Source organism: Lontra canadensis, unplaced genomic scaffold (assembly GCF_010015895.1).
Source record: "Lontra canadensis isolate GAN:19392208 unplaced genomic scaffold, GSC_riverotter_1.0 scaffold37, whole genome shotgun sequence".
In the NCBI taxonomy this organism is placed as follows: Eukaryota; Metazoa; Chordata; class Mammalia; order Carnivora; family Mustelidae; genus Lontra; species Lontra canadensis.
In genome coordinates this window covers 12,602,324-12,628,488 of record NW_022631031.1, presented here as the reverse complement: position 1 = coordinate 12,628,488, position 26,165 = coordinate 12,602,324, and the positions used below count along the sequence as shown (strand labels likewise).

Here is a 26,165-nt window from a genome sequence, read left to right as displayed (position 1 = left end):
GACTCATCTAAACATTTTTAAACTTGATTTTGAAAATAAGTGATAAAATAACGCATAGTCATTCAAGAGAGCAAATTGCTTACTTTACTTTTTTTAAAGTATTTTTCTCCTACTTTTAAAAAATAATATAGTATCTGATAAGGCGAGAACTGTAATAAGATTGAGGTAAACTGTTTGTATTGATCAGTAGGACTATGCGCTTTTCTCCCCATATCACTTAATTTTCTATAGGAAGCTTAAATATGATAATTTCTTACTTCGTCTGTGAAATGCCTCTTGGAAGCTCCTGGAATTCATGGATCTGTTCCTCTGATTCGCATGCACTGGGGGCTGTGTGTTTCATTCATCCGTTCGCTACCTGGTTAAATCTTTGAATCCAACACCTCCCACTGCCAGAGTATCTCAGCCTAACTAATGTCTCTATTAATATTTACAAAGAAATGATTTGTATCTAGTTGTTTATATTCCCATGAAAATAAGATGACATGTAGGCATGAAGCTAAGCAGGAATGGAAATATGTTAGACATAAAAGCTGGGAAAAGAATGAAGTCAAGGCAGCCTCTACTTCCTCCTCTGGGTTTACACAATAGACATGAGTAATTAATAAAGCCACACAAAATCCTTCTTGACACAGTGTTCTTGGCAATAATTACCAGCTGATTAGAAAGGGCAGGCAAATTGAAATCTATTTGCCATCCTTATTTTAGTCTCTGGTGTAGGTTAAGTTAAACCACAGCACAACTATTTGCTTTCTTATCTCCCTTTTAACAGAATTTTGAGAACTAATTGTGAGGACACTATGTGGGAAAGAAGGGAAGATAAAAGAGTAATTTATCACCTGCTGTTAGATAATTACTTTGTTCATAAGTTCATGTCTTTGTTGTGTTTTGTTTTGTTTTTAATATGACATTACCATCTACGTGCTGCACTCTAGTTAGAATATTGACTTCGAAAAGAAAGTCTCAACTTACGTCTCATTTCTAACATACTTGTCTAGCTACAATGATGAGCATTATGAGAACAGGGTCCTCCAAGAGTGGTTGTACAAGTGATGGCTATCTTTTTGTTTTAAAGATTTATTTATTTGAGAGAGAGAGGGAGAGTGTGCATGTGCATGAGCATGGCAGGGAGGAGCAGAAGGAGAGGGAGAGAGAAACAGGCAGACTTCATACTCAGTGTGGAGGGACTCAATCCTTCCACCCCAAGATCATGACCTGAGCTGAAACCAAGAGTCGGACACTTAACGACTGTGCCTCTCAGGTGCCCCAGCAATGGCTGTATGTATGTATGTATGTATGTATGTATTATCTATCCCTGCTGGGCTTTATATTAGCATATAATGTATTATTTATTTCAGGGGTACAAGTATGGCTATCTCAAGGTAGCTATGAACAGTATGTATGGTTCACTCTTATGCTACAAACAGATTATTATTGCTAGAAGGAAGCGAACTCTTAAGGAAAGGGTGCTTAACCTGATTATAGCCTCTCTACAGTCCATTCTGGACATTAGAAGTCAGTTTGGGAAAAGTTCTATGAAGTCTAGAATTTTGACAGTGTTATTCATAATGTCAGTTACCTTCATGAGGACAAGAGAAAGAAAAATGTTGGCTCATTCTTAAATATTTAGCCATATTTAGTAGGCTAATACATTATGTTTTTTTTTTAATTGGCAAGGATTTAAAAGAATATAAAACACTGTATATAGCAGTGTGTGTGTGTATATATATATATATACACACACATAGTGTGTGTGTGCGTGTATGTGTATATATACACATAGTGTGTGTATATATGTACACATATATACATATGTATGCATATATATAAGCATACATATACACATATATATAGTCCTTTACTGTTTGAAATTGCACTGTTCTGGATAATTTTGGCAATAACAGTATTTTAGCTCATTTTGACTGCAGACTTTAGGCGGTGTAATCTGAGAAGGTGAAGGCCATACAGTGACATATGTAATTGGTTCTTCATGTCCTAAATTGACGTGGCTGATCCACCTCCATTAGTGTTTCTCCACTTAGTGTTGTCATAGCCACTTGAAAAGGTTTCTGGGTTTATTTTTGTTTTCGTGTTTTATGAGGTGGGTGTGTGCGTACACTCATGTGCATGTGAGTGCATATGGGCATGCATGTATATTCTTTGTAGAGATGAGGCTGCAAACAGGGTCTGTAGTTGCCACTTAAAAAGCGTATTGGTATCTCTATCTGTATTGATTTATAAACTACATGCGTATCCCTAGGTCAACACAGAAGCACCACACTCCTTCAGGCTGTCTTTGGAAATAGGTTGGAAGTTTCTTTTCTCTTCCACCTTATGCTTCCAGATATCTGCCTTTACTGGTTTACATTTTGGAATTAAACATTCTACCTTTAGGGAAGGATGGCACAAGACATAAACTTATGAAATCTCCTAGCCCGTTTGCTTAGGAGTGAGACCAGGCATATCAGATAACTTTGGGTCCACTGCTTCCATTAGAAATCTTTTTTAAAAGATTTATTTGTTTGTTTGTTTTTTGTTTGTTTGACACAGAGAGAGAGAGATAGCAAGAGAGGGAACACAAGCAGGGAGAGTGGGAGAGGGAAAAGCAGGCTCTCCATGGAGGAGGGAGCCTGATGCAGGGTTCGATCCCAGATCCCTGAGATGATGACCTGAGCCAAAGGCAGACACTCAACGACTGAGCCACCCAGGCACCCCTTTCATTAGCAATTTTTATAAAAATATGTCACACAAGTGATACTTGCTGCAAAAATTAATAAGAAGCAGTCAAAGAAAAAAAATAAGATACACAGTATAAAGAATTTCAAAATATCCTGCTTTTTCTCTTTTGCTGTCATTTCCAAGTCTGTTGCTACCTGTGCCTGTTTGCCTCTGTCTCTTTGTCTTTCTCCAGTTAGGTCTGTCTGATTCTGTTTCCTCTTCCTCTTTATGTCTCTGGATCTTTTCAAGCCTTTGTCATGGTCACTCTGTTTCTCTCCTAGGACATCTTTAATTTAAAAAAATGTAAAAAAATAATTCTTCTGTAAGTTGGCAGTTAAGGCTTTGGAATCCTATGACATGGTATTGATTATTGGCTCTATTCCTTCTGTCTTCCAAAAAATTATTTCATCTGCCTCAGTATCTTATTTTTGCATCTGTAGAATATGATTGTTATGAGGATTAAAGCAGATTAAAGCATCTGTAAAGTACTTGGCATTTAGGAAATGTGAAGTTACTCTTAGGAACATAGTGGTTTGTCTTTATTTATTTACATACTTTACTGATTTTCTTATGATAAATTTCTGTAAAGAGAAATTGCTTGGTTACTTGGCATGCATTTTTGAAATAAATATTGCCAAACTACCCTTCAGATATATTGAGTCTACTGAGATTATACCACCAATATTAGAGGATGTTCAGAACCTGGCCAACACTGTGGGATGTTATTCTTTTAAGTATATATCAATAATACATGAAGGCATTTGTTTTTAAAAATTTTTTTTGATTAATAGTGAGGTAAAACTTTCTTTATATTCTAACAAATTGTATGTTCTTATAATTTGTACTTTTTTTCCATTGAAGTGTTTGTCTTTCACATTGATATATTAGAACTCTCTAAGAATACTAGCCCTGTGTTATCTATGATATAAATGTTCTATCTTTTTGTTTGTTTGTAAATTTTTTGTCATTAATTGTGGGGGTGTTTTTTGATGCAGGTATGTTTTGTTATGTGTACAAATCATAAGTCTCTTATGATTTTTACCTTTTTAAATCTAAGTGTTAGGAAATTTTTTTTCTTGAGAAATGCATCTTGCTTTCCCCTTTTTGACTCTTTACTCAAGTCTTCATTAACATTGATTGTATAGAAGGGCAGGATGCCATAGTTAATTCAAAATCCTAGTTAAACGTTATACTCAATACGTGTCACAAAATGAACTACATGCAAACTTATTTATTAAAGTTAAACCGAGTATTTATGAATTACTTGGCATTTTATGGATGAAAGTCTGGATATTCTTTTAACATAAAACATTTTAGAAGTTAATAGATGAAAAATTGTCAAAAGATTACTTTATTAATAGTCTAATGATTTTTTATTATTAGTGCATTTGCTTTTTTAGGATCAGGACAGAGCCTTGGCAACTTTAGTCTGTCTTTGTACAAGTGTCATTTGTTGCTTTTACAGTCAGTTTAGATCCTAGAGGGTCTACATGGTTTAAGCTGAGTGTTATTAGTGATGCCATTTCATGAGTTAGGAAAACGTGAGAGAGGTCCTTGTCTTCTTGCTACTGTGACATCACAATACCAGTATGTCCTTCATAGCTGGGCCACACCCTAATGTTATTTCCATCAACTTATTTCCTGTAAGTTCTGTGTCATTATTTGGACTGAGTTAGGCCTCCAGAAAATGTACCAAAGTCAAATCTTTTCAAAGAAGAATTTTCCTTTTTAGCATTGTCACTTCAAGGCCAACATGGAAGGACTTTATCATGGCATTTTCTTCTTTCCCTTGTTTTATTTGGCGTAACAGTATGAAGATCAAAAAAAAAAAAAAATTAGTCATTTTGGTTTTTATTTAAATCACAAATTGTTTTATATGTAATTTGTGTAGTATCTCTCCTTCCTCCTTCCTATCCCCAAACAACTGAATAATTGCCTTTTCAAAATGTAAAGCAATATATGTTTTTAGCTGTGCTCAACCTATGTTTTTATTTATAGGTTACATGTCTGATTTCAGAAGCGAGAAATAGAAGGGCTGGATTGGGGTTTGGGGGGGTGGGTAGAGGCTCATACATTGTAAACAACAATGTGACTTTTGTTGATTATTAATGATGTTTTTAAGAATAGATACCTCATAAAATATTTCATTTAATTTGAGTTCATTTTAATTTCATGCATGCATATAACATCTATTATCATTTTTTTTCAGTCAAATTGTTCACCTTTCCAGCACTTTTCCCTTGTGCTATCACTACCACCCTCTCTCCTACCACATCAAGATTTGAGTGTATGTTATTAAGATTGTCTATTTTGATTTCCAGAAAACTCAGAACCAAAGTTACTGTTCAGCTATAGCAACTGTATAATAGGTCCTTCCTGCTTGTATATCTCTGATATCCTTTTTCTTTTCTCACTCCACCAATGTGGTTGCTTATATCCTTTGTGAAAAGAAGCAGGATATAAATTGCCCAATATTTAAAAGTGGTTCTTATGTGTATTACGTATCCCGAAATTAATATCATGTTTTCCTCTTCATTTACTTAGTTGACCACAGCTTGGCCTATTTTTCCAATAATGATGAAGGAACTTACCATGAGATATCCATATTTAATCAATTCACATCATGGCCAACTCTGAACTCGGGAACATGACTAGCTGTCAAGCAGGGGTTTCCAGGCAATAATTTATCCATCGTGCAAACCATATTAAATGGCACCACACACAAGAGGTAGCAGGCTGGGCACCAGTAATGCAATGTGCACAGCCACTGTTCTAAGGGACTCACAATCTAAGGTGGAAGCCAGACATCCCACCCCCCCAAATTGCAATATGGTAGAGCAAGCACTCTGAAAGAGGTATGCAAAAGTGCTGGGGGGAGGGCGGGGGGTAGGTGGTGTCAGGGAACAGTGAATAAAAATGTGCGGAAGTGAGAGAGTAGAGATAATCCTGGACTTGTGACTGGTTCATTGAGTCCAGTAACAACACTGAGAGGGCAAATCTCTAGAGATGGATTCACTAGGAAAGACCTTACATGCTTAACAAGGGGCTTTGTTCTGAACGTGATGGGCAGCTCGTGGAGGCTTTTAAAAAGAGGTGGTGGGGGTGATGGAGTCAGATTTGCATTCAGAGAGAATACAGAAAAATATCATTATGGAACAGTGTATCACTGTATTGCTGTAATGGCTCACTGTAGAAAAATAGCACTTCACAATTTCTAAATCTGTGACGTTTTTCTTTGTTTTTTACAACCATCTGATGAAACCAGCAAATGAATCATGGCGTTCCTATTTTATAAACTGAACTCAGATGGAGGGCTTTGGGGCTCTCTGACTTTTTAGGGGCAGGAAAGGTTTGCATCCAGACCTGATCCACTCTCTGCCCATGACCTCCTACACGGCCCCCTCCCTTGTTTGCAGATGAGAAGGGGGGCTTCAGAGAGAGCAGTGTTTTGCTAAAGCTCATACAGATAACTGAGCAGAGCCTGGGTTAGAACACATGCCTCCTGATTCACAGGAAAGGCATGGCATCTATGCTTCCTAATCAGAACAGACAGAGTATGAGGAGCCCAGGAGAGAAGGGAGATTAAAGACAAGGCGCCAGGGATAGAACTCTGAAGGGCACAGTGAAGGGAGAGGCCTCTCCTAGTGAGGCAGGCCTGAGCCAGCAGGTGACCCTGGACCGGTGACTTCGATCAATCCGTTTCAGATTTTGACCCCAGATGTTTTCATTCATGAGTTTTATTATCAGAGCCAAGGAGCATAGTTCGGCTGTGGAACACCATTCACTGATTTGAAACAAGTATACTGAGATCTTATGATGTGCCAGGAACTATCTGGAATGGTGAGGATACAAAGGAGGGAACATCGTCCCTCTTTCATAGAGCTCTGGCAGAAGGAACGGACTTGTAAACAAGTAAATGATAGCACAACACAGGGAGTGGGGAATCGGGTATGAAAAATGCTTTCTGATGGGGCGCCTGGGTGGCTCAGTCAGTGAAGGGTCTGCCTTCAGCTCAGGTCATGATCTCCCGGGGCCTGGGATCCAGCCCCATGTTCCACTCTCTGCTCAGAGGAAAGTATCTTTCTTCCTTTCCCTTTGCCACTTTTCCCTGCTCCTGCTCTCTCTCTCTCTTTCTCTCTCTTACACAGCTCTCTCTCAAATAAAAAAAATAAAATCTCAACAAAAAAAACAAAACAAAAAAAAAAAAAAAGGAAAAAGGAAAAAGCTTTCTGGGAGCACAGGATAGAGATGGCTGGCCACACAGCCTTCAGGGGGACTCCACTGAGGGCACAGTCAGTCTGAGTCTTGAAAAGTACATGAGAAATTACCAAAGAGAATGGGGAAGACATTCCCAAATAGGAAAACATGGTTCAAATGCACAAATCATTTATAAATAATAAAAAAAAAAGACAAATGAGATTTATACCGTATCTTATTTTCAAGCATAGAGACAGGCATGTCCCTCTTATCCATAATTGGGTTTTTAGGTAAATGTCATCATAAATTGCTTTATCAGTTTGCTAACTTCTGAGCTTGACACAGAGTCTGGCTTGAGATTTGTGGAATCTCTACTGGTTTTGTCCTGCCTAACAACTGCTTATCCCAAGCTTGAGCCATTCAGGCTTAAAGATGAAATACATCTGGGCATATATTTTGAAGATAAACAGAAAAATCAATGTTTCAGTGGTACAGTGCTGATTTGCGAGTTCAGTATTTTCCACAAAATGTTTTTTGAAAATAGCAAAGTTTTGTTTTTGTGTAGGTCTTTACATTTTGAAAATTAAAATGTTCAAGTTCAGTGAAAAATGTGAAACTCTACTCAAACCTTAAGCATTAAAAATCATTATTTTTTTTGTTTATCTGATTTTCTGCTTCAGCTCACTGCTGATGTTATTCCTATATTTTTAAGCCAAATTACTGAGAGAAATGCCGATCTAGGTAACACATGACTTGAAAAAAATCTATTTGCCCATTTGCTATTTTACTTAATCTGCTCTTGGTCTTAACCACTACTCATTTTGGTTACCACTTACCTAGGTAGTTTATTAAGTGAAATTCCTCCCAGGTGGGATAGATTGACTTTCAGCTTCTCACTTTCTTAGCATGATAGTGTAGTGATCTATGTTGTCATGCTAGTGAGGTCTTGGTGATGAACCATTAAATAAAATGATCTGCCCTCAGGCCAGAGATTTGGTTGATTGCCAAACAGTAATCCAGTACAATTAACTATCAAGGATTTGAGCACTCCATTATTCTAAGAGATGGGACTGCAGCCATCTGGAAAAGAAGAAATGGTGATCTCCCTAAATTTTTGTTTGGAGATGTTTGAGTCATTAAAGTTATCATTATTACATTTAGATATTTCAACCTTTGGTCATCTTGAGTGTTAATTGTATTAATTTTACTGAAGTCCAAGATAAAGTTTAAAAGAATATGTTTAGGCTTTACCAAGGGTTGGAGTGCTTAATTTAGAATATGTACTTCAGGCCTTTTGTGGAATGCAGTGAGGTATAAATAAATAAAATAAATATTCTCCGTGAGAGACAGTTTGAAAATATCAGATTCAGGTGAGGAAATGTCTCAAGTAATTGACTGTTTTTTTAAGATACGTTGTTCTAATTTTATGTGTTGTGAAGCTATTTTTATTTACAGAAACCATAAATATTCATCCAATACCTTTAAAAGACTCTTTCGACAATTCAAGCAATCACTTATTCCACTAACAAGAATTTAAAGATCACATAATGTTGTTTTAGGCTGTGTTCTACAATGCATATTGAGTTCATTACATAAAGAGTTGCTTTCTCATTTTGACTGTTTTTAGTTTCTCTAGGAGCTTTTTTTTTTTTTTAAATTTCTAAAGATGCCCCTAATATTCAGTGTATAGGTAGATAGATATACTCACTTAGAGGTTAGTGTCTCAGCACCTCTCACCCAGTGAAAGGGTACGATGCATGCAAATTTCAGTTTTTGAATGGATACAAATTCATTTATTCATTCCTTTGTTAACATTCTTTATTATTCAGCACGTATCCTGTGTGAGGACAGGTTTGGCACTAAGGATGCAGGGTCAAACAGGTACTTGTTTGCCTTCATGGAACTTACAGTCTGAGAGGAGAAACCAGCATTTAAAATCACATATCTGATAAATTATGATGTATGCTATGAAAGAGGCATGCAAACATAGGTCTTTAGTCCCCTAGCCTGGGGAGCTAACAAAGGCTTTTCTGGATTAGAAAGGAGTATGCAATATGGAGAGGGTGGTTGGGTTATGGACACTGGGGAGGGTATGTGCTATGGTGAGTGCTGTGAAGTGTGTAGGCCTGATGACTCACAGACCTGTATCCCTGGGGCAAATAATACATTACATATTAATAAAAATAATTAATAAATTTTTAAAAAAGAAAGAAAGGATTATGTGGAGTTGAAAGTCATTCTGGTTCTCCATAAGAGGCCGGGGTTGACTTCATGGGTTTTGGCAGCGGTAGTATTATCCCAGGGGTGTTTTAGAAATTTGTAGGGATGTTGTTGATGACCACAGTGACAGATGATTAAAAGCATTCTATAGATGGAGTTCAGGTCCACCAGACAATTATAATGTAATGAGAGAGACAAGTACAAAGAAAAGTTGTCCTGCATCCCAATTTCAGTTAACCCCTCCAGCATACGTATTAAATGATCAGATCTGTTTGTGTGTTTTAGCCCTACAACCTACCCCAGGTTTTGTACCTAAAGCATCTTTTTAACATGGTCTCATGTACTAAAATTTCCAGGAAGGCAGCTGTCAGGTGTGTCAAGGGAAAATGTTATTTTTGTTCTGTTTGGTACTTTACTAAGAATTAATTATTATTTAGAAAAATTAAGTTCCCAATTAGAAGCCTCCTCATGAAATATGAGTTGTCCTTGCAGGGCACTTGTGATCATGTGTACTTGTGTTTGGGAATTCACAGTGATGCTACTTACGAGTGTAAGTAGTTGGCTCCTTCATGTCATATGTGGCTGTGCCTCAGCTTTTTTCAAAATGAAATATATATTATTTTATTTTACATTCCTTTGTTTTCTTTTTTACATTACAGTTAGGTCATTATAGTGACTTATTTATATTTTGTGTGTAGCTAGAAAATGTTGTTATACATAACATTATCTCTGTATAATTAGCAAGGCGTTAAAAAAAGAGATCCTTGGATCTGAGAAATGAAAACCACTGTTTAAAACAATGAAAGTGTTTTAAAACATAAATAAAAGTGCTTTGATATTTGAGCTGAGAATTCATTTGATTCTCTATTTTGAAATGTTTCACAGATACGACTTCTTGATTTTCAAATAAGATTCAGAGGCAAAATTCTCCTTTTTGGTTGCTCTTTGGCCGGATTTTTAAATCAATCTCTTTGCCTTTGTACACAGAGAAATGCAGAAGGAAGCATATTACAACAGGTCATTTGGGAATATTTATACTGGGTTGTCCTGGTTGGGCTATTTAGTACTAATATCACTGAGTTGAATACTCTAAAATTGAAAGGTCATTTGGACAAAACTTACTTACAAATAAAATAAAGATTTTTAGGATGCTTTCTTGGAGTGGGTTTACTCCCCTGGAGGACAGCCAGTAGTTCAATGAAAACACATTGAGATGCTTTATAAGAGCATTTTGTTTTAATAGATACCATCATGAATGAGTAAGACTCTATCCCACTAATGCTACAAAAAAAGTATGACTCGTTTCTGGTCCAGAACACCCAATTATATTCTTAGGACTGATAGATTTAGCCTCTCAGAGATTATAGGAAGTATGAGGTCTGGAGAAAAGACACAGTTTTACCTAGAGGACAGTAGTTATGTCTTTATTAGATGTAAGAACTTATAATGACAAAACAAATATTGAAGAATACAACTGAGATTACTAGGAATGTCTATATAATAGTAAAAGCCCAGGAAGTCCAATTTATAGAAAGAAATTAGTATCTTCCTTGACTTTCATATTGACTTTTTGTGAAAATAAAATTAGACAAATATGTAAACAGTATTTTGTAAGTTCTAAGTATTTAAGGTGTTTTTTTGCTCACAATCTTTCAAACATACACAATACTAGAATCAGGATATGCTAGCAGGAATTTATCATGTGAAATCCAGCAAGTGAGAAACTGATAAAACCAGATGCACATGTTTTCCTGAGATACGCTGTAATCTTAGATTTTGAATGATCAACTCTTACACTATTTGTTGAGGCTCGGATAAACATAGACAGAGCCAATTTACATTCACTATCCCTGGTCTCATCTTTTTTGTTTTCTTTCCTGAGAGACTCTGGAATCTTCCTTCAAGATGATGCCAATTTATAGTCTTCTTTAACACTGGGTGTAAAGCACATTTTAATCAAGTGTGTTGACTCTCAGTTAGATGCAATTTTAAGCCTTCAACTTCTCCAGTAGAATTAAAGCAATTTGCCACTTGTCAAATAAAGTCTACATAATAATGAACACAAGGGAAAGATATTTAAAGGGCAGAGGGACAGTCTTCTTTCTCTGGAAATACTATCACACTAAAATCTGTCCTTGGAACTTTTTTGCCTAAGAGGTGCTAGATCAGAGGTTTCTTCTGGCTCTCCTTTCTATCTCTATGTCATCTCTTCATTCAACTTTATTTTTCTCATTGCTTTTTTGTCCTTTCCAGACATCCAGATGTTAAGGATGAGAAGCATTCTCATTATTTCCTTTCTTCTGTGTCAGCTTTCCTTCTCAGGGCCCAGGTTTTCCTACCTCTAATGTGGCAGTCATTCTCTGCCCTTCTGCTCTATCTTCCATCCTGCCATTACATAAGCAATTCCTAACCCATGGCTCAGGGTTTCTGGTGCCTGAGACTTTTCAACAATAACAACTTTTGATGAAAGATGTGGGTCTCTGTACAACCGTTAACATGTGATGAATGAAATCCAGAATGTGGTTGACTGCCATATATAATAATGATTGTAAATAAACATGTTTTGAGGAAAAATTCACAAATACCATAGTAGATTATTACTGAGGAAGCAAAGTGTAAAAAAGAAAAATAATCACAATTTACCTGGTTCTACCTAAGAAATGCTGGCCACAGGGGCGCCTGGGTGGCTCTGTGGGTTAAAGCCTCTGCCTTTGGCTCAGGTCATGATCCCAGGGTTCTGGGGTGGAGCCCCGCATGGAGCCCCGCATCGGGCTCTCTGCTCAGCAGGGAGCCTGCTTCTCCCTCTCTCTCTGCCTGCCTCTCTGCCTACTTCTGATCTCTCTCTCTCTGTCAAATAAATAAATAAAAATAAAATCTTAAAAAAAAAAAAAGAAAGAAAGAAATGCTGGCTACAAACACAAGAACTATTTAAAATTTATGTTGAGGGGTGCCTGGGTTACTCAGTGGGTTAAGCCTCTGCCTTCGGCTCAGGTCATGCTCTCAGGATCCTGGGATCGAGCCCCGCATCAGGTTCTCTGCTCAGCAGGAAGCCTGCTTCCTCCTCTCTCTCTCTCTCTCTCTGTCTGCCTCTCTGTCTACTTGTGCTCTCTCTGTCAAATAAATAAATAAAATCTTTTTAAAAAAATAAAAAAATATAATTTATGTTGATGTACAATTGATATTAATAATAATTACACATGCTGTGGATGCTGTTTCAGATATGATAATGAAGATGATCTGTTAATTAAAGTTACATCATAGCATAGAAGTCACATGAATTTTTAGATGATTTTATTATAGCATCTAAACTTTATATTCCTATGCCCATAATCTTCACCATTTATTTCTCTCATTGATGGTCTAATCTGAACTTCAAGTTGGAGCATTGAGAATACAGTGGGGGTTCCCTCAATTTGGTCGGATCCTAAACATAAAGAGTTTAGGATTACATATTTCAAAAAGTTACATACAGAAATGTAAAAGAGACAAGGGTTTGTCAAAACAGTTTTACCAGTTTCTCCAGAAATAATCTCAGTGCCAGTGTCTGAGGCGGAGGTGACTGAGAAACATTTGGTAACTTTTTTCCAACAAGTTGAGAGATTGGTTTGTTTGTTTATGCCAGTCAGTTCTCTTGTTCCACAGACCACTGGGTTTACACTGAAAATAAGGAGAGGTGGTTTTCACCTTGAGGTCTTCTTGACTGTGAGTATAGAATGAAGCAGTGGAACATGCTTACCAGGGAAAGCCATGAAATCTCTATCCTTTTGAATTTTTGAAAACAGTGTTCTTAGTTGATTGAAGCAAAATCTTGATCCTGTCAGAAGCTTGAGTATAAGAAATGCCAGTTTGAGGTTTCTTTGGTTACCCATGTTCATGTGTAGAGTTAGGGATTGCTGCAAAAAAGGCCAACACTCTGAAAGTCCAGGTCTGTCCACTCCCATTGCAGCTGGTCTTTTGCAAGGCAATGAAATTTTGCACCTATTTCTGACCCCAACTGTTAGTTACAGATTCCCATTCTTTTTTTACCCTCATATCAGTATTCTGAAACTTTTTTGACTATATTATTAAAGCAGAAGTCATTTCTTCCCTGCTGTGGGTTAAGCAGTACCTACCTATTGTTCCAACTTTCTGGGATTCTTCACAATGGGTTCCAGACCTAGGTTAATTAACAACTCTGTTAACACCTCCTTGAGCTCAAGTGGTTCAAATACAGCCTGCTGAGACATTATTTCTTTAAAGGTGAGGACTAATGACCCAACTTTCCGGCACCATCTCAGAGGCCAGTTTTCAATCTCGTAAAAATTTTAAGTCAAGGAAGCTCAACATAGAAAGTCATGAGCTGTCATAAAATACTATTCCGGATATAGTTGGTTGGAATTGCCTGGGCACTTGGTAACCTAAAATACAAGTTAATAGTAATTCCACCTCATTTAGTTGTGTTTAAGGTGCTTGAGAGTTATACTTAATAGACCATAAAAACTATACCTTCAGACACTACTTAAATACAATAATAAATCCTTGTACAAAGTTCTCCCAGAGACTACAATTTAAAAAATTATTATAAATGTTAACTAAACTTCACATATTTTTCTGTATAAAGACTTTTGATTATATAAAATTTTAGATGTGCCACAATTCCTAAAATGCATTAGTTGTATAGGCTGTAGGTTGGTTTTTGCCCCCCCACCCCACTTTTTGGGTAGTTTGGGTGGTACGTATTTAAATGTAGTTTTACTCAAATATTATTAATATTTTATATGTACAAGTTACTGTATCTTGAATGAAATAAAATTCCCATCTCCAATAAATAGATTTAGAATATAATCCTAGCAGAAATCACCTCTAAGTGGCATAGGACCAAAAATGGATAGCAGTTTGAATTGTAACATGATGTCACTGTCCCTATTTCATGACTAAATGTCCATAGGGTTAAAAGGAATTAAAATGTGAGAAATTAGACTGTTGCAAGAAAAAGAACAGAACAGATTATTCCCTATTGTTGCATTTTCAGGCACAGTTTTTCTAGGTACTGCACAACTGTTAATCTTCAAAACCATCCCTTACAGCAATTTTTAGGTCTCTTCATAAAAAGAGAAAGCTGAGGTTTATTGGTTAAATAATTTACTGAAGACCATATTGCTATTAATTAAGGAAGCAGTATCCAAAATTTAATCTATCCCACTTCAAAAACCCATGCTTTCATTTCTATCCTAACAGGTATATGGCATATCTATAGTTAAAGAAAGAGCCAAGAGAAATCAAGAAAACCTTTCTACTGTATCTAATATCCCTCAGTGATAGAAGGCATGGCTATAACATACAGGGTATTAAAAGTATTATAAACAAACATGATGGAACTTTGAAAACTGATTAATTATATTATAGTAGTACTGCCACATTTTCTGGAAATTCTGTGGAACAAGTGTTAAAAAAAGAGAGGTTGGAAGTTGGTCCTTTAGGCCAGTTGATGTCAGAAGTTTTATATAAGTAATTAGACTTTGTGTTAAGAAGCGAGTACTTAATGTCTTAATGTTTGGTTCTAGCATATATTTTAATATTTCTTTTCTCCAGTTTTAGGTTATTTAGTGGTATGAAGTTGCTGAGAGCCGAGTAAAATGAACACTTCTATGTGATCATCATTTGAGTTAATAAGTATCTAAAAGTTACTGCAGCTTGGATATTTAAAGTGTTCTATACCATGAGATACAAGAAGAGTTTTAATTTTTGTCTCACATGTAACTTAAATATATGAATAATTGTTCTTTGAGGAAATATCTAATTTCAATTATAGCTTGAAAAGAAAAAACGCTCTTATTTCCATGGCCATGGGCTGTGGATAATATTGAATCCCTATATTACTGGGTATCAGTAATGAACATCTCATGAGATTTATAGACCTTACAAGGATATATGGATTTAAACATGATAGTAAATTTCCTAATTATTTTCCCTTTTTCTTTCTATCAGAATGGAGGCCAGGAGGTAAAATAATACACAGGAAAATATCCTGAAGAAAGGCACTTTTTAAAATATTGATTTATTAAAATATTTTACAATTCTTTAAAAAGTACTTTTAGAATGCACAAAAGGGTGTTTTGCTACTTTTCAATTACTATTGAAAGAAATAATTTTTTATCTCAAGTAAGTGGCTCTTTTCCTTCTCAAGAGTGAGTCTGTAGCATTCTATGGGTCTGCATAATTTTTGGCAAATGCTGCCAGTTTTATTAATATAGTTTTCTTTCCCTTATACTCAGTTACCCCCACTCAAAACCAAGCAGAAAGGCAGACTCTTCAGAGAACCAGAATTCCTTGGTTTCTTTCTCAGTCTCTCTCTCACAAAGGTAGGGATGTGTGTGTGTGTGCATGCACGTGTGTGTGTGTGTGTGTGTGTGTGTATGTGTGTGTGTGAACATGATATACCATGATATGAGGTTTTAGAAGTATCTTCATTTCACACAAGTTTGTTTACCTCATTGGTAAAGTGGAGATGAAATAAGGTGATGTAGAAGTACCTTGTGTCACCTTATATTTAGTCACTGAGATTTATTTTCATCCCTTCCATTTTATTACTTCTTACATTGACGTTCTGTTAACACTTCTAGGTCAAGACAAATTATTTAGGTAATATTTTTGTTTTCCTCAGTTTTGCTCTAATGAGTAGGAAACACAGCTTGGGTCCCCCTGGAAGGCTGGCCTTCTTTGTCCTCAAGCCATGTTTTCTTGGACTCTCAGCACATCTTTGGAAGTTGCTAGGTGAAATTGGTGTATGTAGTCTTCTTAGAGAGCTACCACAAACATATTGAGAGGGAGAGAACCAAAATTTATTAGACACCTGCACATAGCAGTTTATATGTTATTGCCCGACTTAATCTTATAAAAAATTCATGAGTCAGCTTGTATTAGCCATATTTTACAAAAGAAATTAAGCTTTCAAGGAATTAACTTCTAAAAGACAAGTAGCTGCTGAGGGGTAGTATTAAAAATTAAACTTGGAGCTTTCTAAAAAACTTTGTTCTTCCAAAATACGATGTGTTGTTTGTTACTAAGGGAGAACTGCTTTTCTAAATGTAAGCACATGGTTAGTTAGTGAACGTGTTTTCTGAACATGGCATTTTGTAACAATCAATTGGACACTGGTCCTGTATTGAATATGTATTTGAAGTAAAGATGGCATATGGTAAATAAGTGTAACAAAAGATAGAATATGTTAAGCACCATGTGAGAGATTCAGATAAAATACTTTTTGGTTCCATGGAGGACAAGAATATTTCTGGCTGAGCACTCAGGAAGGTCTTTTTCATTGAGGTGACATTTGGATTGGGCTTTAAATAATGTGTAGAATTTAGGTATGTAACCTTAAGAAGTTGGGAGGGGTTGAAAGAGAAAAATGTGAAGAAAGGCACATAGATAAAAGGGTAGCTGATAGGTATTTAGTAAAAGCGGTGAGCAGTTTGGTTTTTGTTGCACATGGAGGGCAGTGCACGGAATAATTAAGAAAGGAATGTGAAATCTTAAATGATACGTTAAGGATTTAGGAACTCGATAAACAGGGAATTTAATAAACACAGGTTTTGATGACAGGATTGGTGTAATATGATTTAAAAGGAATATTAATGGTAACAAAGAGTAATAATGCTCATGGCTCTCACCCTGTGACTGAAGTCAAGAAAATCTGCGGATGACACCAGTTGTTCCCGTGAGAAGTAAACAGCTTTGGTAAGGACAATGAGAGTAGAGAGAAAGGGAAAGATGAGACAGTGTTTATTTGAATAAGTAAATACAACTTATTAGATGCCTGGGGCAGAGACGAGGAAGACATCCAAGGTGACACCCACATTTCTGTTTTGTATCATAATCAGAAATGTGGAAGGCACAGAGGAAGAGCCGAGGCAGGTTTAAAAGGAAGGATGGGGGTGCCTGGGTAGCTAGGTCGTCTTTTAAGCGGCTGACTCTTGATTTTGGCTCAGGTCATGATTCCAGAGTCCGGAGACCACTCCGCGTTGGGGCTCATGCCCAGCATGGAGCCTATTTAGGATTCTCACTCTCCCTCTCCCGCTACCCCTCCACACTTAGCTCTCCCTCTTTAAAAATAAATAAGTAAATAAATAAATAAATGTAGAATGGTGAACTCATAAAGGGACGTGTAGAGTTTCAAGAAATGGGGGGCACCTGGGTGGCTCAGTGGGTTACAGCCTCTGCCTTCAGCTCAGGTCATGATCCCAGGGTCCTGGGATTGAGCCCAACATCGGGCTTTCTGCTCAGCAGGGAGCCTCCCCCCCCCCGCCCCCGCCTACCTCTCTGCCTACTTGTGATCTCTCTCTCTCTGTCAAATAAATAAATAAAATCTTAAAACACACACACACACACACACACACACACACAAACCTGTTTAAAAAAAAAGCAAGAAAGCAAGAAAGAAAGAAAGAAAGAAATGGAAGCTCCAGGGGCCGCCTGGGTGGCTCAGTGGATGAAAGCCTCTGCCTTGGGCTCAGGTCATGATCTCAGGCTCCTGGGATGGAGACCCACATCGGGCTCCTGCTCAGTGGGGAGCCTGCTTCCTCCCTCTCTCTCTCTGCCTGCCTCTCTGCCTGCTTGCGATCTCTGCTGTCAAATAAATTAATAAAATCTTTAAAAAAATAAAATAAGAAAAGAAAAGAAATGGAAGCCCCAGGAAGAGATAAATTTGGGGTTTTTAGACACATGGTATGGGTTTAGAGAGAAAGGTCATCATTTGGAGTCTTGATTTGTGAGTAATCTGCATTAAGGGGATAAACTAACCCATGAGAGAAAACGAAATGATACAGCAGAGATTTGATGTCAAAAGAGAGAGCATAAATGAAATACTGGGGGTGGGGCAGGAGAGGGTGGTCAGTAATGCCAGGTGTTTCAGGGAAAGCCACGGACGTGGGTAATACAAACAATCTCTCCAAAAATCCTACCTTTGTACATGGAGAATGAATCTCTTTTCATGTTTGTGACACCATCTTGTATGCTTTACATAATTTTCTCTCTCAGTTTAGAATTTGAGAAGTTTTCCATTGAGTCAATCGATAGTACTTGACTTTACTTTTGGAGTCAAAGGCTGTCTTGATTTCACTTTCTTTGCAAATTGCCATGTATATCAGTGTCTATTGGTTATAAACACATAGAACAAATATCTTAAAATTAATATTTTAAAGAATACCAAAAAAGTTTAATATTTTACGCAGATTATATTTTCTCTCATCATCTTATTGGGTATCCTATAACTTTTTTTTTTTTCAAACTACTTCTTAATAGCACACTCATTTATAGGATCAAAACTGGGGTCAGAAACATGTGGAAAAGGGGTTTTGGCTTCCTGTGAGCTAGTGCTTGCTTTCTCAAAATCTAGGCTGGAGGGGCAAAATAGAGACCATGATTTCTTTTTTTAAAAATTATCATCCTCCCTGGCAAATGGGAATTTCTAGTTTTTCACACCTTTTTTTTTTTCTTTTGAGAGAGAGAGAGAGAGAGAGAGAGAGAGAGAACAAGCAGGAAAGGGCAGAGAGAGAAGGAGAGAAAATCTTAAGTAAGCTCCATATGGAACCTGACATGGGACTCAATCTCACAGCCCTGAAATCGTGACCTGAGCTGAAATCAAGAATCTGACACTTAACTGACTGAGCCACCCAGGTGCCCCTTAGTTTTCCCAGCTTTTTAAAGCTTTCATGGACCTGAATTGACACTAGTCCTACTAAAAATACCATTGTTATCAAACAAATACAGTTTGCTGTAAATAATAATCTCTAGCCACATCTTTCAGGATTTTCAAATTCAGTACATCCATCTAAAATATAGCACATCCTTTTTACCAGCCTGTTCTTTACATTGCATTTCCCATCTCTTGTGAACGGCAGTACTCTCCATTCTTTTGCCCAAGCTAAGAACCAGGGAGTTATTTTTAATCACCTTTCTCCTGCCCTCCAACTGTATTCAGTCAGTCCAGAAGTTCTATCAAATGTTTTGTCCTGATTCACTCTTCAGTCTGTCAGCTACTTCTGTTCTCTTGCCTGCCACTAATTATACCTCCTCATTATTCTTTCTAACCATATTTATTGAGCATATTGTTTTGTGCTGGGCATTAGTCACATACTGGAGATAAAACAGTGAACAAGGAAGAATCAGTCCATGCCTTCATGTAACTTGCTGTCTGGTGAAGAAAACAGAAACCTATCAATCAGTGATAAGAATATTTAATTATTGATAATACAAATGTTCCAGAGAAAAAATACAGAGTACAGCAGGGGGAAAAATAAGGATAGTTTGTTTTTTTGTTTTTTGTCTTTTTTTAAGAAAAAGAGAAGACTCTTAAGCTGAAAAGCTGTGACTTAGAGGATGAGTATTAGAGGATGAGTAGTAGTAAGACAAAGTGAAGAAGAAAAGCTTTCAAGGCTGGGGGGAACCTCGGAGCTTTACACTTGGAGTGAAACACTTGGAAGATCTGAGATCAGGATAGTTGGAGTAAAATGAGCAAACAAGGAAGATGAATGAACCAAAGCTGCAGTTGGGTTGAAGCCCTATCACGCCGGGTTCTTAGGTATAAGAACCACATACTTAATCTTCAAAATGGAAATATTTTTCAGTGAACAGGCAACGGGTGTTAAAACCTGGGATTGTTATGGGAAAGCTTGACCATATGGTCACTCTCTCTAAAGTCATGTCAATGTTTTAGATTTTATCCTAAGAGAAAAGGAGAATGATTGAAAGGAATTAAGTAGGGGTCTGAATTTATCAGATTATTGTCTCAAATAACATTTCCTGTGACCACCCTCGCCCTCTCTGCCTACTTTTTTTTTCCTGTTTCATTTTATTTCACAGCCTTTATCATTACCTGAATTTACATATTTGTTTGAGTGTTTTATTCTTTACTTCTTGAACTTAGGCTCTGTGAGGGCGGGGACTTTGTTTTATTAACTCTTTTATTCCAGCACCTAGAATTGTACATGACACATAGAGACACTTTATAAATTGTGAAATTAATGGATCAGATTGCTTTTTCAAGACACTGTGGTTATTGCCTGAAGTGATCAGAAGATCTGAGAGTTGATAGCCAAAGATGGTGGTGCATGTAAAGAAGTTGATAGATGGAGAAATAGAGGTATATTTAGCATGAAGCAATGGTTTAAGTGTGGGTAGTTAAGGAAAATAAAGCATCAAAGATGACTTCAGTCTTTCTAGAAAGAGCCACAGGGTGAATCTGAAGTGCCACTAGCTTAAATGCTTGGAGAAGGATTGTGAGGAGTGCAGGGGCTTCAGTCTTGCCTGCCTCTCTCAAGGACCCTGTGACGTTGGGCAGGTTGTTCAATTTCTGCATGCCTTGGTTTCCTCATCTCTAAAATGGAGGGTAAGATTAATGCCTACTCTGCAGGCCATATTGCGCAGATTTAATGAAAGAATGTATATAAGACATTTAGAACAGTTCGTTGTACATAAAAAAAGTACTCAGTAGAAGTTAGTTACTGCGGGAGAGAGTAGAGGATACATAAAAAGGACAAAGGATCCGTTCAGTTTTATAGTTGTTGAATTGTGGTTGCTGTGAGACAAATGGATATGCCAAGATGGCATTTGTAGTAAATGAATTTAGATCTCAGAAAACAGGCTGGGGTTAGAGATGGAAATCCCAGAGTCATCTGAATATGAGTAATTGAATTTATTAAGGGTGTGCAGAACTGAACTCCACAGGACACAAACACATCATGGTGAGTAAGGGAGATTGAGAAGGAGGGTCAAGAGAGTTATGGCAAAAGGCAGGGGCCAAGACGAGGAGCTATGCTGAGCTGTGTCAGTACTTTAACTGTGAGTGCGGGGAAGGTAACAGTCAGACCGCTCTCCCCGTTCAGGCAGCACACCTTGGTCACAGTGGTCTTTGTGAGCCCCCGAGCTAATCTCATCTCACTTCCACTTAACGTCTTTCAGTGACTTTCCTAATCGTTAAGTTCTGAATACAATCTTCTTAGTCTGCCATTCCACATACTTCACATTCTTATTCGAATACACTTCTCTGGTCTTTTCTTTAGTGCAGATATGACACACATGGTCTTACCTATAGGTGTTACACATGCTCTTTCATTTGCTTTGACTGCCTTTCCACCTACTGTCTATAAGGCCAATTGTGGGTAGCTGGCAGACCAAGCTCTAGGATTATTTCTTCAACTAAGTGGTACCTACAAGTTCCTTTTGTCTACCCCTGTGGTATCTCCTCTTTCTCCCCAGGAGAAACCCTACCACTAGGTTGTATTTGTTCATTTTGTTCTGATTTGTTCCCTCAGGGCATGAGCCCTGAAGGAATGCTGTGCTTTGTTTGGATCTTTGGTACCATGTGCAATGGTTGTCATAGTGCACACATCAAATATGTGTAGGATTAAAAAATGGTCAGGAAGTGGATCCCACTAACTTCTCACACTCCACCAAATCATTTCACAATTACTCAGACAATCCAGAAAAAGTTAGATATATGATAGATCCTGGCTCAGAAGTATTATATTTGGATGATAGTCTGCTATATCCATAACAAATTCAGATAAACTAGGGGTGGGAAGAATTGGTCTATAGGGTTACTGGATGATTTGAAATGTCACAGAATTATTATAGAATCTGTAAATAACATTTTGTCATATAATCATAATTAGGAAATTGGTTCATTTCTGAGTTTCTTTTAAGATTGATATATCATATATATCTTTGTTTATGTTGATTTAATTGTCAAGTGCTTACTTTATTCTAGCATTTCGACAAGTGATTTGAAGGTGGAAAACACAATCCTCGTATTTTTTATATATTTTGGGGTGATACGAAAGACATAAAAGGTGGGGAATTAGAGGCTTCGAACAGCTTTTTACTCCTGGAAGATGAGTTTCACTTTACTATTTGGCTTTGAAATAATCTGTGTAGGGATATTACTTCACTACTTTGTGGAACACTTGGATTTTCCTAAATGAACTGAGTAGCTACTTTCGATTGTCTAATTTATCCCATCTATCCTTTATTTTTTTTATTATGTTCAGTTAGCCAACATATAGTACATCATTAGTTTTTGATGTAGTGTTCAACGATTCGTTCGTTGTGTGTAACACCCAGTGCTCATCACAACATGTGCCCTCTTTAATAGTCACCACAAGTTACCCCATCCCTTCATCCTTCCCTTCTGTAACCCTGTTTGTCTCACTGAGTACAAAGACTCTCTTGGTTTTTCTCCCTCTCTGATTTCTTCCCATTCAGATTTCCTTCCCTTCCCCTGTGGTCCTCCATGCTATTCCTTATGTTCCGCATATGAGTGAGACTGTATGATAATTGTCTTTCTCTGCTTGACTTACTTCACTTGGCATAATCCCCTCCAGTTCCATCCATGTCAATGCAAATGGTAGATATTCATCCTTTCTGATGGCTGAGTAATATTCTAGTGTATTTATGGACCACATCTTCTCCCCTCTAAAATTTATATTTTTGGCTATGGATTTGCTCCGTTAGAAACAGCATTTAGATCTTTTGTTGAAGACAAGAAGACAGGTATACTCCTCATTTTCAATGACATCACTTCAGGTTTAATAAGTAGAAGAGTATAATGGCCAAAAACTATGGTTTTATATGTGACACATGACAACATCAGCCATCCAGTCAAACCGGGAATTTTCTTATATCATCCAAAGTGACCCATTTTTGGAGAAGAATGAGTGAAAGCAATGGTTGACTTTACTTACACTGGAGTCTAGTCCAAATTCTGGCTCAGAAGTTTCTTATCTGAAGATCATCAGATAATGATGAGTCATTATCATTATAATGATCAGTGCCCACGATGACATTCAGGGTTCTGTGTCTGGAAATGGTACACATTTGGTGGCAACACGTTTCTTATTGTTAATCCTGGGAGGTGTTGAGATTACTGGGAAAAAATAATATTCTGAAGTGGTATCATTTTGTCAGGAAGAATAGGTAATTCTGGTAACTGGATTTGCTGAAGTTTATAAATCTTTTCCCATCCACTTCATTCATCTATTAAAAAAAGATGTTATTAGTTTTGAAGCCTAATTCTAGCCATACTGGTGGACAGAGAGTTATCCGCCTTGACTCAGGTTGGCTTTTTTATATATTTCTTGATAGTTGGAACAATTATGCAGCTTCATTCTTGAAGTGGAATCTTACATAAACTGTTTTGCTTTTGCTATGTTTTCATGAAATGGAAGAATGAGAAATTATGTGTAACCAAAATGATACATACAAAATATATACTATAAGGGAGATACCGCGAAGCAAATGATCTCAAAATAGTATACTTTCCCATCAAAATCAAAATTTAAATCCATGGCTTTTAAAAAAAAAATGTATGATTTTCCTGACTTCCGCATACATAATTAAGTTGATACAGCATTTTTCAGGTCTGTGTGGTATTTTAAAAATTTGAATTTTTTTTTACAAGAGAACCAGAAGATTTGTAGTGGTCTGTGTACTTGATTCAAATAGCAATGGATTTATTTTAGAGGTATATGAGGCATACTAACAAATTACCTAAAACTTCTTCTTTTTTACATCTACAAACTATTATCAGTGATAGTGGCAGCTCATTTCATCTAGAAGCAAAAATATTTGCCTGATTGAAAAGCTATCAGGCAAATTTGAATGTTTCCAGCTAGAATGATGAGTTACTGGCTAAAGTAAATAATTTTAAAATTGCTTTAGCATTGCCCAAACGCAAAGTTACCGGCTATGAGAATATGAATAGGTGTGTTGAATAGATAATGATGTGAAAAATGTGAGAATATTTATATTTAAATGAAAAAATCCATGCAAGAATCCAGATGCTTGATAACTTACTAAATGAATTTGTTATCAATACCGGTCCCTAAACCACTAATGAGAAATGTCTCTTAAGATTTAAAATTGTGTAAATGCTTTGTACCTAAAACTGATGGGAGTAATTGGTAAACTGCTTAATCAAGTCCCACTTGGAAGTGAATGGGAACTGCAGGGTGGAAAATGTAGGCTGGGTAAGTAACCCAACAAGTCAGCAGAGTTCTCTTTACAGAAAGAAACAAAGATAGCAGTAATTAATGACCCTGACTCTGTGCCAAAAAAGCTTTCTTCTGACAACTCCAACTTAATTAAAACTTAAGACATTTCAATGGCCTCCAAAGCCCCTGATGGGGTGAACTCTTGCAGACTCGTGAGAAAATTTTGTAAATTAAAGGAAAAGATGTGTGTTACCACTAGTGCCATGACTCTAATCCTTGACAGTCAAAGAATCTATTTAGCCCAAGCCTTTTCTTTTAACCAGCTCACACCTGCAGGCTTCCTGGCACTTCCTCTGCCCCAGAGAAGGCAGTTTTTGTGTTTTACGGAAGATCAGATAATAGGAGCCTTGCTGTTCCTTTTGTTTTTGTGCATTGTTCATTAGCCTGTGAGTGTTACAGGCACACTTGATATGCTTGGCTGGCTCGGAGCAGAGCATCGCCTGAAATCTTTAGGTGGTGCAAACACAGGGTGAAGATGGGTTGGCGGAAAAAGTGAGGTTTTTTTTTTTTTGTTTTTTTTTTTTTTAATGTGAAAGTGGCTCAAATTAAAACTCACAGTTGATGGGGCAGCCTGAATGGCTGTGGCCTGCTGTTCTTAACACAGCGGAGTGACAAGAAACGAGGTTCTGTGCTAGACAGTGTAGTTCTGAGACACAAGGAAATGCGTTGTTAAACAGACCTTGCTCCTTTCATTGGTGCCGTTTTTAATTCACTTGAATCAACAAGCCTACAGATTCCCAGTAGGTATGGAAAGAAGGTATGCTGGGCCATAAAGAAACTCGCATGGTGATTTATTTATCCATAAATATACAGAAGACCGGAATCTTAGAAATGATCTTGGTCAAATACCAATCGGGGTGAATGGCTACTCAATTTACATGAGAAAAAAAAAAAAGAGTGCAATTTCTCCTCCCCTCACTTCTGGAAAGTGTTTTGGTGTGTTATAATAGCAAATACCACCCACCCCCACTCATTCTCTCTCTCTCTCTCTCTCTCTCTCTCACACACACACACACACACACACACACACACTTCCTGTGGCCTCAGGCAAATCTAGGACTGGAGAGGGTCCATTCCTGGATTGTCTCTTCCCTTTTGGACCTGACTTGAGGCTGCTGTGTTTGAAGGGCACAGAAATGTTCCTGTTTAGATCCAGGCTTGGGTATCTTTTTAAGTGTCTATACTAAGAAAAGAAAAGCTTGTCTTCAGGTATTCAAGAATCTCATCTTTGACTCTTTCAGGTTTGCTGAGGTAAATGACGTAGCATTTGTTTTCGCAGGTGATGAGCCATAACTTGCATGAGCTATCCTGGCTTCTTTCTCTGGGACTGGGGATGATCAGAATCTTAACCTTTTACAAAAATTTGGGAGAATGATGCTTTACAACAGAATGTCACTTCCCTTGATTAAAAAAGAATACAAAAACTTCTGTCCATGAATGATAGCCAAACATAATACATGGGTCCTGTCTTTGGGTGTTTCAAAAGGCTCACCAGCTAGTTATTCTTTTTGTACTAACCATTTTCAGATGCAAGAAAAGCCAGGGAGGTGGGGGAGGGAAGGTAGAAATCAACATGTTTGATCCTGTGTATAAAGTTTTTTTTTGTTGTTGTTTGTTTGAATTTCAGAATGCTAACCCTTATCCAACTAATCTAAGACCAAATAAATACCACCTGTGCCCATTTATGTATTTTTAAAAGAAGCACATAAAAATATTTTAATGAATTACTAAAACTCATATAGGTTATATTGAATCACAGTTATTAATATTTTTCCTCTTTGTTGCTATTCTGATTTGGGGAGCTTGCTTGTTTGTATGGAATTGAACCACCGCAATTAAAATGGGGGAAAAGTTTTTTTAAAAAATAAACTACTGTAACAGAATATGTTTGGGAGTTGTAAAAGTTTTTCCATTGAAAAAATCAGAATTTAAGAGGATCCTGTTACATGCTGTGGGCAGAAATCAGAGTCAGCAGAGCTTGCGAAAACAGATTTTTTTTTTAGC

General features: G+C 37.1%; 1 protein-coding gene across 3 annotated transcripts in view; it reads left to right on the top strand.

Annotated features, from left to right (window-relative positions):
- ZFHX4 (zinc finger homeobox 4) overlaps window positions 1–26,165 on the top strand; it is a 179,798-nt gene that overhangs the window by 69,117 nt on the left and 84,516 nt on the right. The gene's annotated exons all lie outside the window — the stretch shown is intronic.